This window comes from Palaemon carinicauda, chromosome 15 (genome assembly GCF_036898095.1).
Source record: "Palaemon carinicauda isolate YSFRI2023 chromosome 15, ASM3689809v2, whole genome shotgun sequence".
In the NCBI taxonomy this organism is placed as follows: Eukaryota; Metazoa; Arthropoda; class Malacostraca; order Decapoda; family Palaemonidae; genus Palaemon; species Palaemon carinicauda.
Window position 1 is genome coordinate 6,664,275 of NC_090739.1, and position 18,369 is coordinate 6,682,643.

An 18,369-nucleotide genomic window follows, 5' to 3' on the forward strand; every position below is an offset into this window, starting at 1 on the left:
GCTCTTTGGCCAGTGAGGTGCCACTAAAGCCACTGCCCCGTTGAAGGAGCGGAGTTTGTGTAAGACTTTCAGTAGAAGATTCACTGGAGGGAATAAGTAGATCTTCTTCCAATGGTTCCAATCCAGGGTTAATGCGTCCATGGCATAAGCCAGAGGGTCCAGGTTCGGTGTCACATAACATGGGAGTTTGTGATTGAGTCGGGTCGCGAATAGATCTACCTGGAGACCTGGAACCAGCCTGAGTATCCACCGGAAGGAGTGCATGTCCAGGGACCACTCCGATTCCAGTGGGCTCGTCCTGGATAATGAGTCTGCTATCACATTCTGGACTCCTGCTAGGTGAGTTGCTGACAGGAACCAGTCTTTGTCGGCTGCCAAGGTGAAGATAGTGACCAGGATCTGATTCAGGTTGGGTGATTTGGACCCCCCCCCTGTTGAGGCAGTGGACTACGGCCGTGCTGTCTGAGACTACTCTGATGTGGGTCGACCTCGGAGGGGAGATTCTCTTCAGGGTCAAGAACACCGCCATGGCTTCGAGAACATTGATATGGAACTGTCTCATGGCGGGTGACCAAGAGCCCTGAAACATCTGATGTTGTGAGTAACCCCCCCATCCACTCAGAGACGCGTCGGTATGAATTGTCACTTGTGGAGAGGGGAACTGTAGAGGAACCGACTTGGAGAGGTTCCTCCGAACGGACCATGGTTGTAGTCTCATTTTCAAGACAGAGGGGATCTTCGAGGTCTTGACTCTTAAAGGTATTGTCGCTCTCTTTCTCCAAACTCGATTGATGTCTTTGAGTTTGGCTTTTAATAGGAGATCGGTCAGTGAGGCAAACTGGAGAAGGCCGAGGATTCGTTCTAAAGCTCTTCTGGACACCTGTTTGTGTTTGAGAAAGTTCCTGACCTTGGAAGCTATCTCCCTTACCTTCTTGGGAGGAAGGGAGAGCTTGTGCTTTGAGAGGTCCCAGCGGATGCCTAACCATTCGAAGTGGCTTGATGGTTGTAGGCGGGACTTCCGGAGGTTGACTTGGAAGCCCAGTTTGGCGAGAAAATGGAGTACCTTCGACGTAGCTCTGTTGCATTCCTGGTGCGACTGGGCCCAAATGAGCCAATCATCCAGATAGGCGACGATTTGTATCCCTTGGTGTCTGATTTGCTCGAGCACCGTCTCCCCCAGTTTCGTGAATACCCTGGGGGCAATGCTGAGACCGAAGGGCATGACTTTGAATGCAAAGGCTCTCTTGCCGAGACGGAAGCCTAGGTAAGGAGAGAAGTTTCGAGCTACTGGGACATGATAATAGGCGTCGGTAAGATCGATAGAGGTGGTGACGGCCCCACGGGGAAGTAAGGTCCGTACCTGAGAGATAGTCAGCATACGGAACTTGTCGCAAAGGATGTAAGAGTTGAGCTTCGACAAGTCCAGAACTACCCTCAACGCCGACGAGTCTTTCTTCGGGACTGTAAACAGGCGGCCTTGGAATTTCAGGGATCGAACCCGCTTGATTGCTCTCTTCTTGAGTAACTCCGCGGTGTACTCTTCCAGGATGGGAGTGGGTCTCTGGAAGAAGGTCACCGGTGGAGGAGGGGATCCCTATGACCATTTCCAACCCAAGCCCCTTGATATTATGCTGTGAGCCCATGGACTGAAGGTCCAATGGTCCCGGAAGTGATAAAGTCTCCCTCCTACCGGCATCACATCATTGGGAGGGAGTGAACTTAGGGCCCCTCCCTCCACGGGAACCTTTTGCTCTAGGCCCGCCGCGTTGGCAGAACTGTCCTCTACCTCTGAAACTCCCTCTTTGGTATCCACGAAAGGAACCGGAGGATTCGTAGGCAGGGTTGTATGCAGGTGAGGGCATCCAAGAGGGGTTGGGCTGTGTACCAGGGGGAGCAGCGAGGTAGACTACCTGCTGAGGAGGCGCCTGTTGTCGAGAAGTCGAGGCCGCGGAAGATTGTGGGGACGAGGTACCCCGGGCCGTCTTGTAAGGACTAAACCTCTGCTTCTTCTTGAAGAACGTGTGTCTCTGGGGTTCGAACCTCTTTTTGGCTGAGAGACCCCACCTTACCTGCAAATTCTGGTTTGCCCTCGCTGCGTCCTGAAGAACCTTATCCACCTCGGTCTGAGGGAAGAGGGTCTTACCCCAGCAGGAGGACGCTATCAGTCTGTTCGGCTCATGCCTGATGGTGGCCTTCGACAGAACGAACTTCCTGCAACTAACCCGAGTTGACCAGAAGTCATGGAGGTCTATTTGGTAGGATAGTAGCTGGTTCTTTGTGGCGACTCTGAACAGCGTTTCCTCTGGGTAAAGAGATGCTAGGGACTCCATGGAGGTGATGGATTGGAGGGACCTAGCAAGTCTAGTACGGGTCTCGAACTCAGTTTTGAGAAGACTCTCTATTAATCTGGGAAGCTTCTCAGAGATAAAGAGTAGAGGCACAGTCCGGGTCTAGTTTCCCCACCGTGAAGGTAGAAGCCGCAGCATCCCAGGCTGCCGAGGTACCCGGAATAAGCAAAGAGGTGGGGTCCGTCTCCTTGAGAGCCGGCATGGAAGAGCCTTCCTTGATGGCCTGTATAGTCAGCTCTGTGACTTTGTCTATGAGCGGCAAAGAGATGGAGTCCGCTGTCGTAAAAATAGTGTAGGCACCTTTGTGTGGGGTGAGCTTGGAGTTAATACACCCCCACTCTGATAGTGTTCTGGCCCAGATAGCCTGGGCCTGCTCTTTTGGAAATATGACCGTTTCCTTCGGTACCTTGTCCATACGGACCAATGCATGTTCCTTTAACCGTACAAAACCATTGAACGGGAATGCTAGGCCCGGGGGATAGAACTCCAGGTCCTCTAGAGGGCGGGTGCCTATGCCCTCCAGAGTTAGGGAACCATCTACGAATGGAGCATGCAAGGCAAACCGCCAAGGATTGTTTTTATCGAAGGGCGGCAGCTTCGATGCGTCTGGAGCAGAAGGGGGAGGAAACTGAGTTCCGGCGCGGATCAGAGTAGCCATCATATCCTTAATCTCTGTTATTGCACCAGAGTGATGTTGAACTTGATCTCTGACCAATCCTTTGATCAGTTCGATGGGGAGGAGATCAGCCCAGGGTACCTGAAAGCCATCCGTTGGTTTTTTCTTGGATTTGGTAGACTTAGACTTCTTAGGAGTAGTGGTTTTACGTGGAGCAATATGAATATCAGGAGCTGTCGAGGGTCCGGGGACCGGTGACGTTGATACTGGCAAAGCTGAAGTCTTATAAGTTCGAAGTGGCTTCACCTTGGGTCGTACGGAGGCAGAGGGATCCCGAGGAGAAGCCGTAGAGTTATCAAAACCTAGAAAGGAAGAGGTAGGAGAAGGAGTAGGAGAGAAAAGGGTTTCCACCACCTCGGCACCGCTTACCTGCCCGTCCCTGGGTTCTACGTCTATATCCAGACCCGCCACGTCCATCGGTACGAGGGGTTCGTACTCCACGGAAATGGTAGCCCTGACTTCTTCAATTAAAGGGGCAGCAAGGTCAGGGGAGACTGCAGCAGTAGTCGAGCCTGGGAAGAGGCGGGAGGCCATGTCCCCATCGAGGAGATAGGGTGCGCCAGACGGGGCATTCCTGCCGAAGCCCGACACCCACGGACGAAGAGTAGCCCTTGCTGAACGAAGAGACATCATCGGCCTGTAAGATTTGCAGTGATTAGTGATGGAGGAGGGGGTTTGCCCTCCAAAATATACTGTGTATATCATATTCATGTCTAAATTAGTGTCTGCCAATGAGAAATAAGGAACAAAGGGAAAACCCACTTACATCATCGTTCAGTAGAATTGACGACAGCTCGTAACAGAGCGAGCACAAATCCGGGAACCAGACCGGGTATTGGGCCTGTCCCGGTTCCTGGATAAAGGGAATGGAGCAGTGTGCATGACGAGGCAGGGCATCCTTCAGCAGTACAACGGGCCTTCTGTAAAAGAAAGGAGACATGAGTCTGGTGTTTCTTGAAACTCTGATAAGGGGATAAAAAACCTATTATTCTAGAGTTCCGGCACTCACTGAATTCCCTAAGCACCAATATTGCATTGACCTAACAACCGAATATTACTTTTAAGTTGATACCGCCCCATACCATTGTTGGAACTTTAATATTCATTTGTTTGTATATTTGTAATGCACCTAATGTCTGTTAATGACATAAGGTTTAATTAACTTAAAGCAATCCGCCGACCTCCAAGGGTCGGGGAAGCAGTGACATGCCCTTAAAATAAATATAAACACCAGCCTTAGCTAAAGGCAAGGCAAATACAAGTGTGAAGTGTATGGGCGACCTCCGGTGAGGCCAGAGCGTAATGAAATGTCCTGAATAAAGGAGCCTTAGCTAAAGGCAAGGCAAATATAAGTGTGAAGTGTATGGGCGACCTCCGGTGACGCTGGAGGATAATGAGATGCCCTGAATAATTCAATTGTGGCTAATAATTCAATTGTGAAAGATAAAAAGCTAAGCCGCAGCTAAAGGCTAAAGCTTAGATCATAGTAAAGCGTATTTACGATCTCCGGTGAGGCCGGAGGGAGAAGAAAGGTCCTGAATAATTATTGTGAATAACAAACACAGTTGTAATAACAAAGGCTATTGTGGATATGGCCGTGGCCTGAGACCGGAGTAAGGGCCACTGGAGGGTCGTATCTAAACAATATGAAGCCCGTCCCATGTAGTAAACAATTTATAATGGGTCGACCCAGAAATTATAACAATAGAACGAAAGTCATTGAGAATCCCTCATGGCGGAGTAGAACTCAAGGCGGAGTGGAAAACGTTCATAACTACTCCCGAGCCGTAACGTGGAGAGGACGAAACACGGACCAAAATAACGCTAACAATTGAAAAGTCACGAAAAATAAATAACTCGTAAGTTATCATCCACCCAGAGGGGGAGAGGTGAGGGAGGGAGAACCCGTTGAACGCACAAAACGGAAAACGGGAAATCCGCTCCCCCACCGGAGCTAAGAAAGAAAACGAGAGAAAGGGGTAACTCGTGACTGCGAACAGAAAACGGGGACCCCAAGCTCTCGCTCTCTTGGACACAAAAACAGGACTAAAAATCACACAACACTATTATAAACGTATAAAATAAAAATGTACATCCATATAACACTACGATCGAAGAATAGCAACTGCTAAAACTTAAAATAAATAGCACAGTCGAGTGACGAACGCTCCGGGGCGGGTACTAAACAAATACAAAGCTAGATCGCTATCTCGTTCGTAGGCTGGACTTGATAGCAAAAAGTACCATGAGCATAAATACACAAAAAAAAAATAACGGTTCTAAAGGCATAAGGCCAGGGACTTAACCAAGAACCTAAGTGACAGAGTACTAAACGGGCAGCCAAAGATGAATTCCCAAACAAGTGAACAAACAATGGCCGCCATGAAAGGCCAGACAGGAATAATAAAACAGACTATACTGGATATAAAACAAAAGCCCGGTACAATAAAAAACTGTCAAAACAAACTATGGTACTTAACATTGGAATGTGTGAAGATGGAGCTTCGGACATGACAAAATAAATCCACGATTGATAAAAAAGACCGAGAGCACCACAAAAAAATTCAACACTTAAGATTCCAAAAAGAAGGATGTTGTTCAGATGGCGCTCGCGTCGTGGCGTGGGTGGTGTGGCGCTGGGGGTTGGCTAGGGCCTTTGTATCGGCCCATCCCTTTGACAAAGGAATTAACTAAATGGAAGACAACCTGTGAATAGTGGATTTCACGCGCCTTTGCTTTATACACGACACCCAAAAGGTGCTCGCGCGAGGGTTGTAACCTCAGCATTCCATGCTTTTATCTTTCTCTGGTATAATTGGAAGGTTTTATCAGAAAAGATATAACAGAAGGACTCTTTTCACCGGGCGCCACAGGTCGACCCAGAAATAATGACTCAGTGCCAATATCTAATAAAGTTCGAGATCTTGGTGTATTTCGACTATAACCTGTCTCTCAATGCCCAAATAAATAATGTAATAAAAACTTCTAGTTATCATCTAAGAAATATTGCGTTTATAAAAAAATTACGTGTACAAAAATTCTGTAAAGAAACTTGTGATAAAGTGTGTTATTATCAGGATTTACTACTGCAACTCCATCTATTACAATTTACCAAAAGTGCAACTTAAGAAATTATAAAACTTATCAAACAGAGGACCAAGACTGATAAAAGGTATCCCACGTAGAGCGAGGATCACCCCTATACTGTACTAATTTATTTACACTGGCTGCCGATAAAAGCGAGAATTGAATTTAAAATATATACAATAACCCACCAAGTTATCAGAACCGGTCGTTCAAAATACTTAAGAGAATTGCTACATATTGCGCAGCCAACAAATCGTGTCGACACAAGAATAGTTACAGATGGCTTCAAACTATTGGAACCTAGTTATATGTCTACTGTAGGCTCCAGAACCTTTAAATACGCGGCCCCAAGGCTATATAATAAGCTCCCACGAGACATTCGAATGTTTGAAGACATTAAGGCTTTCAAGAGGAAACTGAAGACTTTCTTATTTCATCAGTCATACAACAGTGATGATTTAACAGTAAATGAACAATACGCAATATGAAACGTTAAATACTCTGAACGAGCAAGGTAAAACGACAGTGGAGGTCCTGTAGAGAGTAGTTTTTTTGTTCGTTCTAGATTGCCCGGGCCTTATACCCGGAAGGAGGCTCTATGACCATCAGTCTTAGACTCCAGGAGTAGAAGACCCAACCGGTGTGGCTGGGCTTGCAAGATTCTCAGCACTCAGAGTTAGTCTTGCTAAGGGCATTGCTCAGCACAGCATGCCTTGTTTATATATCAGGTGTAACTTTGGTTTAAGGACTCAACTTGAAAATCAGTTTGCCACCACTCATCATGACCGGTAACAGCAGGGAGTAGTCCCGGGACAGCCCAGCAGTAACCAGCAGCAGGTTGTCAACAAAAAAATCAGGCACCCCAGAGGAGCCGGAAGGAAAGCAGTTGTGGATTTAACCACTGTGCCCACTGTCACCTGCATGAGAAGGAGAGAAAAGATGAATAGTAGTGAGACTCAGGAAGTCGAAGGGACTAAGTGAGGAGTGGAAATTTTTTAGCAGAAGTTTGAAAGGACTGGGAGCGAAGTCCCAGCAATTAGAAATAGCCAAAGGCCAGTCTTGAGAGCAACCCCTCCAAGGAGGTGTTAGCTCTGGCTCAGCACAAGAGCCCTCAGCTCTCTACCAGGGCAGAGAGTGGTCATGTGATTACTTTCCTATAAGGCTGGGGCCAAAGCCCCAGTTTGGGACTGAGCCTAAGATGTCAGTCACCAGGACAGGGGCCCCAAGAGAGGCCCTGACTGAGCTCTGTCCAAGGACAGAGTGGGGGACCCCAAGATAGTTGGGGCCGCAGTCAAATAAGATTTACCTTCTGCAGCCGTCCATTTATATATTGTTGGGCATTAGACAAGCCATAACTATGTATGGCTTAAATTAGGGATTAAGGATGGGTGCTGTACTTGAGGTACAGCAGTGCAGTCCCCTTGTGGAGGAAATGAGCATTTTTAGTGAGGAGAGAAAGGTATGACAGTAGTAAGACCCAGTGAGTGGTAGGGACTGGGTGAGGAGTGAAGAGGCTTTTAGTGTTAGATTTAGGTTGGGATATTATAGTCCCTTTAAAGCTTAAGGAGAAGTGTGAGGAAAGGAGGGTATCCAGCTAGTAGTAGGGCATGGGTTGGAAGGGAGGAAAAGCAGCTTGAGTGAGAGATGGAAGTTACTTGTGTACCTTATTAGGTGAACAAGCAGGTTAGTAAGAGGGGTAGGCTAAGTGTGGGTTATTGGGGATTTTATGAAAGGATGGGATGGGAGTGGCTGTCACGCAGCCTGTAGACTGTTCTGTGTGGTTATCAAGAGGTTGAATGGTGTAGGAGAGGATAGGGAAGGAGTGACAAAAAAAAAAAAAAAAAAACACCTGTATGGGCTATTATCTGGGAAGTGGATAGGAGCGCAGGAAACCTGATAATGTTTGTAAGCCTCAGGGGAAAAGTCTGAACAGTGAAGCAGGTAGTGGTCTAGTGGGAGATTTACTGGGAGGTCACAGTATGAACACCGTCTGTCACCCAGGTTGAGTATCTCCCAGGAGCAGGAGTAGCCAAGTCTGAGTCTGTGTAAAATTAATGCAAGGTGCCTGGCATCAGAGCCACTGAGTTTCCTTTCAGATCTTTCGTGAAGTGTTGGCAGGCTTCTTGGACCGCTCTCATCTCCAGGACATTGATATGTAAAGACTTTTCCCCTTCCGTCCATTTGCCCCTCGCTGTCTTCCCTCGATGATGTGCACCCCATCCCTCCTTTGATGCATCCGTGAAAAGAAGGAGTTCCGGAGGTGCGGATGACAATGGCATCCCTTTTTGAGTGTGTCCGATTCTCAAAACCCAATTCGCAGATAATGCCAAGGCCTGGAACGTGAGAAACTTGAGGGCACGGCAGCCCGATCCGACCAATTCCTTTAGGGCTTCTCGCTTGGTAGGGTCCAAAGAGTCCGTCGGGATCTGGGTACCTACTAAAGTAGTAGCCCACAAGTCCAACCATGAGGCGACATTCACGAGATCCTAGGACATCCCCTCCATCATGATGGACTCGGATTGTGAAAAGAAAATGGGCGCGGCATATATATATATTTATATATACTGTACAGTATATATATTTCTTTCCTGTCATGTTCAGGGGAAGAGGGAGTAGTCATTCTCTGGTGAGAGGGGGTACCCCAAGAGGTACACTGGGAAACCACACTCCAACAAATTGCCAAACAAGCAGGTTGTAGTTAGGAAAGGGGGAGTAGGTAGGTAGGGTTCAATCTATGTACAGATGTCATTTTAGATGGCTTGGGTGTACTAGTAAGGAACAACAAACTAGATTATCATCGACTACAAAGAAGCGGTATTCTTAGGATAACTAAATATGCAACTATACACATTTAGCTGTATCATGAAGCCTTCTATATAGAGACGTACACAAGCAAGGTTTAAATGAGGGAAAGACATGAAAAGGGCTGTAAAAGGACAAAGGATTAGGTACTGAATAATCACATGATGGCTACATACCGTATGCTAGTGCAAATTTTGTGTCTGTGAGACAAAACTTTTTATGTTTAATCTCAAACATTCAGACTACAAATATAGGTACAGTACATGTGGGTGATGAGGTTGTGATGAAACATCTGCCTGTAAAATTTACATACACAGTGAGGTAGGATGTTGAGAATAATGGAAAGAGTTCACAAACAGCATTTTATACACTTTTTCTCCATCACTATCTATCACATTGGCATTTCTTCAATATCAAGTCATCTGAATACAGGCACATAGTTAGTTACAATGCATATTGTATTTGAAATAATGGCTTTTAAAATACAATATTAGTATAAACTTAAAACACCATAGCAATTGAATATAGAATAATCTACTTTAGGATAGAGTTCAGAAAATGCAATGGAAATTACATGTCTTTGATGTAGAAGGTTACAGGGAAACAGTGAATGAGAATTTCAAAATTTTACTACTGGGCTGATTACAGACTTGAGCTACAATAAATAATTTTATCATCTTACTTATAAGACCATATACAAGAGGCACTTTTCTTCTATAATCTTACACAAAAATACTAATCTTACATTACTGCTATACTGTATAAGAAAAAAATTTATATTTTACATTTTATACAGTACTGTACATGTTAACAAACTACCTGTATTATGATAAAAAAAGCCTACATTATGTAACTTATCAAAATTTCAACATGGACATTTTATAGTACTGTACAATATAACATAAGTATTAATACAATAAACTGAATTATCACTCTGGACCTTAGAATTATAAAATTAACACTTTCTTTTTGTCCTTGTAATAAATAACATTCACTCTCCCATTGTTTTTTTTCTAATTTTTGAGGCAAATAACCAAAAAATTATTGAAAGGATGTGATGAATGGTGTTAAATAAGATAGTAAATATATTTGTTTTAAAGAATGATAATTTTTCATATCAAAGTCAACATAGCACAACAGATATTTTAAGTAGTAATAAAAAAACTTTGATACATAAAATTTTGTTAACAGATAAAGAAAAACCAAACTTTTCATATGAAATTATTAATGCTGTACAAATAAACAGTCCTAGAGATCTTATAATGATATGAAACCTCAGTAACCAAACAGTACTCAATTGTCCCATGTAGACAATTTTTCACATACACATTAAGCCTTCTGAAATGCCATGGACTCAATGCAACTTCCCTGTTGCATATCGGACTCATTTTCTGCTACCTTCTCATAGGCTTATCAATAACTGCATATAACATTAATTTTCTGTTAAATTCTCATGGGCTTATCCAAAACTCACTACAATTACTCTGCAAGATTAAATTTTAATTTTAGCATATTGATGTAGGTGTCAATTTGAATATGAATAGTTGCAATTTACTGTAGCATTACAAAAAATACTTGTATTCATGTAAATGAAAGGAAAGGTTAAAGAAAAAATATAGCTGGTCAACAGTAAACTAAAAGTAAAAGGAACTTACTGTATAACAGCAAACTATGATTCCAGATGACATAACAATGCATTTCCTGTTCTTTTGATAATCTTTATCAGGACATGTTAGTATGATCTACTATGAATTATCATAATGCAAATAAAGAAAAACTACTTCAACTAAATTTTCATGAATGTATGATAAATTTAATCATTCAGAACCAACTGCTAATTACTTACAGTGATATGTTTAATTCTGGGTGTGACCCTTCTGACACTGCAGCTGAATAGGTTTCATGATCCATAGAGAAAACATTTACTGTCCTTAACCATACTTAAAAGTATGGTGTTACACCTGAATCAAACCATCAATAGTCAAAAGAAGGCTGAAGTCTTTCTCAGATGAGTACACCAAAGTACACCCCTTACAAACTGCAATTATCTCAACTCAGACAACAACATATAACCTGGTTAAGATAAGACCCAAAAGACAGCTGAATGCCATGTAAGCACTCTTTTTTTTTCAAGAAATCTTAACATTCTTTATTTTTTAAAACAGCAAATACTTGTCCATCAGCATCCTCTCTGCTCTCATGCCATTGTTATGATATATCATTTGAAGACAACAGGTAAGAAGTGATTTCTCAAATCAAGAAGGCTTACCTGCTAGTTTCACCAAAATTCAATACCAGTGAGAAAGAATTTTGAATCTAATGATGGTCTTCTTACAAAGTTGGGCAAAAAAATAATATTGAGAGACAGATCCTTTTAAGACAAAGATAAATTAAGTCATTCAAAATCAACTGCTAAGATTATTTACAATACCGTAATATGCATAAATCATCAAAGTCTACCTTTTCTGACACAGTAGTCAGTTAAGATTCATGATTCACATAGAAACCAAAGTATTTTCTTAAGCAATACTTCCAAGGAACATATGGTGTTACCCCAGAATCAAACCACCAAGTAAAAAAAGACAAATTACTACTAGATAATCATTAAAGTCTTGTAACTTTTAAACTCATGAATATGAAGCAGATAAAACTGTAAATGATTACTAATATCACTGAAGACGGCTATTCAAGAGAACATTGGAAAAGTGTAGATATAATAGAAACCCTCAATGCACTACAAACTATTCCATCCAAGCATATCGAAAGGATAAAATATATATGCAAGTGTCAAAGAGCATTCAATGAAAGAAAAAAAATATGCATGTGTAAAAGGAAACTCAATGAAAAAATTAAAAGCACAACGCCAAATGACAATGGTCATTGTAGTTTTGGGCGATTCATTCACTATCCCATATAGTTATTTTCTAAATATCACTTGCAATTTATATATATAAAAATATTGAGGCTTTCATCGAGTATACCTAAATGACCCTTAGTAATACGTATCTCACATTCCAAGTTACAAGTTCTTTGATACAGTGCAAAAACCTATCTTGAATACTCAAAATACTAATCAATGGTTTAAATCAAACCTTAATATTTTATCTAAAATGCCCATAAAGATGAAAATCATATTATTGTACCTAATATCACTGTAGCAAAATCATTACTGCAAAGTGACCAGTCACACTTCTGACCACTAATGAGGCCACTTGTAAGAAATCTTTTTAAAAGTTATCTGAACATTAGAAATAGAGAAGTTGAAATTAGACAGTTAGATGGGATGAAACCAAAGCAAATGGATGAAAAATTAAAGGTATAAACTAAAACAGCTAAAGATTCAAGGGACAATGCTATAAACATTAAGTATTTTATATATTGGGCCCTAAAAGGTAAACTGGAATTTGGTTACCCTAAAATAATTTACCATAATATACATTAAGTTATAGAGATTCAAACCCATCAGAAATTGGATATTTCAAAGACATGCATCCCTACATCAAGAATCTTGATAGGAATTTAAGACAATTACTTACTTTTAGTTTATTGCTGCTTGAAAGTTCTAAATATTGACATAAGTAGATGAGCATTTCCTTAAACTGTAGCTGATAAAAATGCTATAAATTCAGTCCTAAAATTGTTGAATGATTGCTTACTATGAAAATTACCCATATTATTTTGACAAACTGGCATTTGATATTCAGATATACAGGCTATAAACCTAAAGGAGGACCTCGAGTTACAATTTTATGAAGTTACACCGATTCGCTGCTACAAATGGGGTCCCATAGCTCGGTTTCGAGTAACGATGTTGATTCATTTAAATGATGAACTACTTGCCAATGTGGAAAAAAACTAATGCCGTCACTTGGCTGCGTAGTAGTGCATTAGTACATGTAACTTTAGAATCAGTTTGCCATCTTAGCTTATGATACTCATTTAGGAATTTGGTGTTGCTGTTTCTTGGATGATTTTTGCATCTCTTTTTGCTTTGGATCATATCTGGAAAGCATAAGGTAGACTCCTCTGCTGGCAGCGCCTCCAAGAATAAGAAAGCCATTATATCGAAAATTAAAGTGGACATAGTTTAGCGAAACAAAAAAGGGGAGACCCCCAAGAACATAGGTTGTGCATTAGGCCTTAGTTACAACTATCATCAAGGATAAACATCACATTCTTATGGATATGAAAGGATCTGCCTCTATGAAGTCGACCATTATCATAAAAAACTAAGTGGTCTCATGATTGAGATGGAGAGGTTACTTGTGCTCTGGTTGGACGACCAGATGTCACCGAGCTCCTGGCTTCTCATAGAAAGCAGTAGTCTGCTGAGGACCTCATTGAGCTAGAGAGTTAGATGATTACACAAGAAGACACCCCAATCCCAAAGCCAAAGAAATTTTCAGCAAATGCCTTGGCATAAGGTTTTTCCCTGCTATAGGGAGTAATGGGAAAGTTTGAAGAACAAGATCCCAGCATGGAAAGGTTTATGAAGGTGTCCAGGGGGGTCATGGACACTGTGAGGTGTTACAAGATCTTGGAAAAGAAGATGCAATCCTGGCAGAAAAACCTGTGTATGTACTTTAAAAAGGTAAAGAGGCCTGCAACTAAATCTCAACTCTCTACCCCTGCAGCTTCTCCAACACTACCTCCAGCATCTCATTCTGATTCCCTAGCATCTTTCCCTGACTCTCCAGCTCCTCTTTCAGCATCTCATCCTGAGTCTCCAATTCATCCAGCTTCTCATCCAGTCTCCAGTTCTTCCAGTATCTGACTCTCCAGCTCCTCTTTCAGTTTCTCTGGCATCTCATCCGGAGTCTCCTTTTCCTCCAGCATCTTTCGCTTCCTCCTCCAAAAAAGTGTCTCTCTCCACATCTTGCAAAGCCCTTTCAGTGTGCAGGCCAATCACAGAAATAAACTTAAGGAACTGTTATATGTACAGTATTACTTATTGTCTACTTGTGCTGCATTAGTGTTGGTACACTACTGTACTGTATAGCGTACAAGTATTTGTATGTATAGAGTAAAGTAATTTATGAATGGTAAGGGATTATTTCCTATCTTTTTCTAAAGTATTATTATACATATGCAGTATTTATGTATGTACGCACAATATCCATGTAAACCCCGCTTATGACAAAAATTTACTTTCGTCACATCGTAAGAACGGATCTTGTTCATAAATCTGAGGACCATCTGTATATGAAACTTCAACAGCCTAAATCTCCACTTTATTAAAATTAGCTAGATGAATTTTCAGAGTAGCCAAATGACCAGGTGTATTATCATCATAGAGTAATTTCAAGAGACCACTGAGTAGCATTTCTAGTCTAAATGAGATTAAAGAAGTTGAACAGGTAGGTGGAAAGGAATAAAATATTGAATGAAAAGTAAAAGGCAGAAAGTAATGTAACTAGGAGGGTAAATGGACACAGCAAAAAACCTTCAGCACTATCAACAGCATACTGTAGAAGTCAGTAATAATGACTAAATCCCAATTAACTAATATAAAGGCAAGAAATCTTGAAATCCATGAGAGGAAATACTGTAGAAGTAAGGATAATCAGAAAAAAATTGGACATATAGGTGAGAAAAGACCACAAGGAATGGATCTAAAATATTATCATTATATAATTTATCTGGTAAACATTCTTAATATGAAAATCAAACAGCAGGGAAAGCAATGTAACTATGATTTTAAAGAAGTTCAAAGACCTATTTAAAAGTCTACAGTGTGTTGAACAAGGTAACCGAGGGTTATATCCCTATATTTGACATTCAATATACACTGTACTTTTGATTCTGATCATTTCAGTTATGGAACCTTTACTCTCTGGACAAATTTACTCCAAGAGATTTTGTTTATTCAAGTATTACATATGATGATAGCTATGACTGAGACTGTCATTAAGAGATTTCCTGTTTAATAATTTTTCTAATGGCTACAAAACTTCTCAGTTTAATGAATGTGAATAAAATTTCAAAGCCTCAGCATTCTAAATCTGAAGTGGTATAATGTAAAACTGTACAGTTACAGAAGCCTTTTGTTTCTAACTTTTAATATATTCCTAACTGACTTCAAGAGGCTAAAATGTTGCTTTATTGTACACCATGTTTCTTTGCCAGTTTATCTGAATTGTTCATCTTACAGTTTTGTATACACTTGTAAATAATCTTTCTTAAATTTATCTACTTTCTTTTTTGTTCAGTTTTGTCTTCCAGAAGTGGGTATTCTGTTATCTGGAAGTCTGCACAAAGTCAATGGCTTTTTGAGTGGTCTAAAATATTTTCTACACAATGTTGATGCTGTAACTTTTAAAATTGAATAAATATTGATAATTTCATGGGACTAAGGGACACATGTGGTACCTTGGAACTATATTTCCTTTGTAATGGTCTTGTTATGATTCAAATTTAATAAAAATACTCAAAATCAAAGTTTGGAACAAGAATAATGTGAATAACAACCTTACACCACACTGATTAATAAGTATTTCGGAAGAGATACAAGAAGATACAAATTTATGAAGGAAAACCCGATTAACAATTGTAAAAAATTATATGCTAGACTCTCATGATGCCATAAAGTAATTACATCACATCTAACCACCTAGCTGAGATGACTTTTTATATTTAATTAAACAATAAAAGATAACACTTGCTTAGACAAACACAAAACAGGCTAATTCATGGTAATTTATGTCTGTACTCTGTACAATAGTTACAGATGTTGAATAAATTATATCACCGAGTTTCTATCATTTATGGCACAGATATCCAGGATAATTACTAAAATAAATTACAAGAGACACATCTTTCAAGTCAACATGCAACTCCCTTATTTACTCTTTCAAACACGCACATTCTTTTTATAAAAAGGTACTGAAGATATATTGTACTTTAAAAGAAATGACAAGCTTTAAGTTACATGGCCATTTGAGGGAAAATAAATAACTGCTGTTTGTATAACTGCAATGTACTGATTGGTTTTATAAATATTCTGAAAGATACATTAGCATATATCAGCTAGTAAAAAATTTCATTGGGACTTCTTCCTTTTTGATCTTGCAGTTTTCACATGAAAAATTACTTTTTTTTTCTACAAAGATATAAACTATGATTTCAAATGGAAACCACGTTCTCTTAAGATTAATATTGCACTTCACACTGTAAAAGTTTGATTGTATTGTACAAAATGCATGGTGATCTGCATTATTTATTGTGAATAATCGTCCAGAATACAGTATAAGCATTTAAATATTAAATAACTCAATTCTTCACACAAAACATAAAAAATGAGTAACTGCATACAGTGTATGTATGTATAACAGAACAATATTCTACATATTTGTATAAAAACAACAGAAGTTAAGCATAAAAGATTTTGAACGCTTTAACTCCATATAAGTCTTTTCATATAATGGATAAAATACAAACTCTTATATGGACAGATCTTTAAAATTATCAATTAGAGTTATCAAAAGCATCTAGCTCCAAACAAACCACACTAGTAACAAGTTTTGTAAACAATGGTAAAAGATATCCACCAGATGAGTATTCATCAAGATTCAGCATTCTTCCCATTTTTTATTGTCGATTGATACCCTCCAGAATTTCGATTACGGTTGACATTATTAGCATTGTGCTGTCCTTGTGCAGTGCTTGAACTTGCTGGACTAGAATGATGATTAGCATTATTAGAAAAGGAACTACCAATGTTAGCATTCTGGGGACTAGAAGTTGCCAGAGGACTAGTAACATTTAATGGGTCACTTGAACGATTTGAGAGATTTTCACTTACTCCTGTGTTAAGGTTTGAGTGATTAGAATGATCACTGATTCTCTGACCAGATGGTTGATTAGATGACACTTGATGACTGGTTGTTTTACGCTCATTGCTGCTTGTCTTTCGGTCACTACTTGTGTTAGTGTGCAGCCTCTCTATGCTTTCTGAGAGTTGAGCTAATTTCTCCATAAGTGTTCGCATGTTTTCATGTGACGTTTTCAGTCCTTCTTCAGATAAGGCTGGATGAAGATCCTGAATGGAAATATGGATTCTTTAAACAATTTACATACAATATTTATTAGGACACAAAGGAAGATTAAACATCATAATACCAAAAAACAAATAGGAACATTACCCCTAAAATGTTTGGCCAAATAATTTTTAAGGGCCCTCTTCGGGCAAACAAAAGTTTAAATTGCGAACCTTTCAGAAATATTAAAACTACTGTAGGCTACATCTAAATTCCAAAAAATTCCTCTGATTGTTGAAGGTTTCTAATCATAAGGGACCTAAATACATCCACAATAATACTTGAAACAGATAAATCTAACCTTTGATATCTGAGCCCAGTATTGGGCATGGATCTATATCCTTTAATAGCTACAATGGAAAGATTCTTTTCATAACGAAGGAAATGCAAAAATTTAACAATATTGTTCAAGCTAGTCCTATTTGCTAATATATTTCTCGACATGCATTTCATTCCCTTTGATAGTGCTTTGTCTCAATGAATATGGTGGATAGTTTCCATGCAGTTAGATGTAGTATGTAAGGGTTTGGATGTACAGTACTACTCCAAAAAAAAGTTGTCTGAGAAGTTTGTTTTTGCATGGCAACCTTTTCAGTCACTTCACCAATGGAGGCCAGACATCTATAAACCACTCTCTTTCAGGCCAATTAGGAGCCATAAGCATCATCCTGCTGTTTGTTAATGCCTTGAACTTGACTGCATATTGATTCATGGAGAACAAAGGAAAAACGTACAAATCTAGATTTGACCAGTCTTGTAACAAGCCATTTACTTTCCATGCTACAGGCAAACTAAACACCTCTATCTTCTGTTTAGAGATGTTCCAAACATATATACATTATGACATCCCCACCATCTCCAAATCTCTAGACATACTTCCGAAAGCAGAGACCATTTTGTTGAAAGAACCTGGTTTTTTCTGCTTAATGGTATCAGTGGGGTTAGAAGTTATTTTTAAGCTACAGTTTAGGGATCCACACAATTTGATTGTGTTCATAATGGCAATTATTTCCCGAAACTTTACTTGAATCGAGCAAATATTTATTATATTTAAATGTATGTACTTTTCTCTAGCTTTTTACATGCTTTTTGAAATCTACCTCCCACATTTTTTGAAAAAAATTAAAATTACTCTTATGGTACTGATAAATAGTGAAGACTACAATCATACAATGAAATACAAACATGAATGGTTGAAAAACTGATAATTTTTTGCACTGCTGTTTATTAGCGACAAACAATAACTTTACAAAGCACAAATGTATTTTCTTATTCCAAAAAAATTAAGAAAAAATAAAAAAATAAAAATTTTACATTAACATACGAATTTAAAAAAAACCAATACGAAAAAGAAACTCAAAAGTTATTGCATGTAGAAACCTAGGGAAGATAGTTCTAGAACTGGCTCTATCACTCCCTT

General features: G+C 39.8%; 1 long non-coding RNA gene across 1 annotated transcript; it reads right to left on the minus strand.

Moving 5' to 3' along the window:
• Positions 1-14,129: 14,129 nt before the first annotated feature.
• Positions 14,130-17,627, minus strand: LOC137654459 (uncharacterized). The gene is made up of 2 exons (XR_011046636.1): positions 16,715-17,627; positions 14,130-16,589 (listed from the first exon to the last, which is right to left on the minus strand). It is a non-coding gene; the product is annotated as an uncharacterized lncRNA (long non-coding RNA).
• Positions 17,628-18,369: the final 742 nt, after the last annotated feature.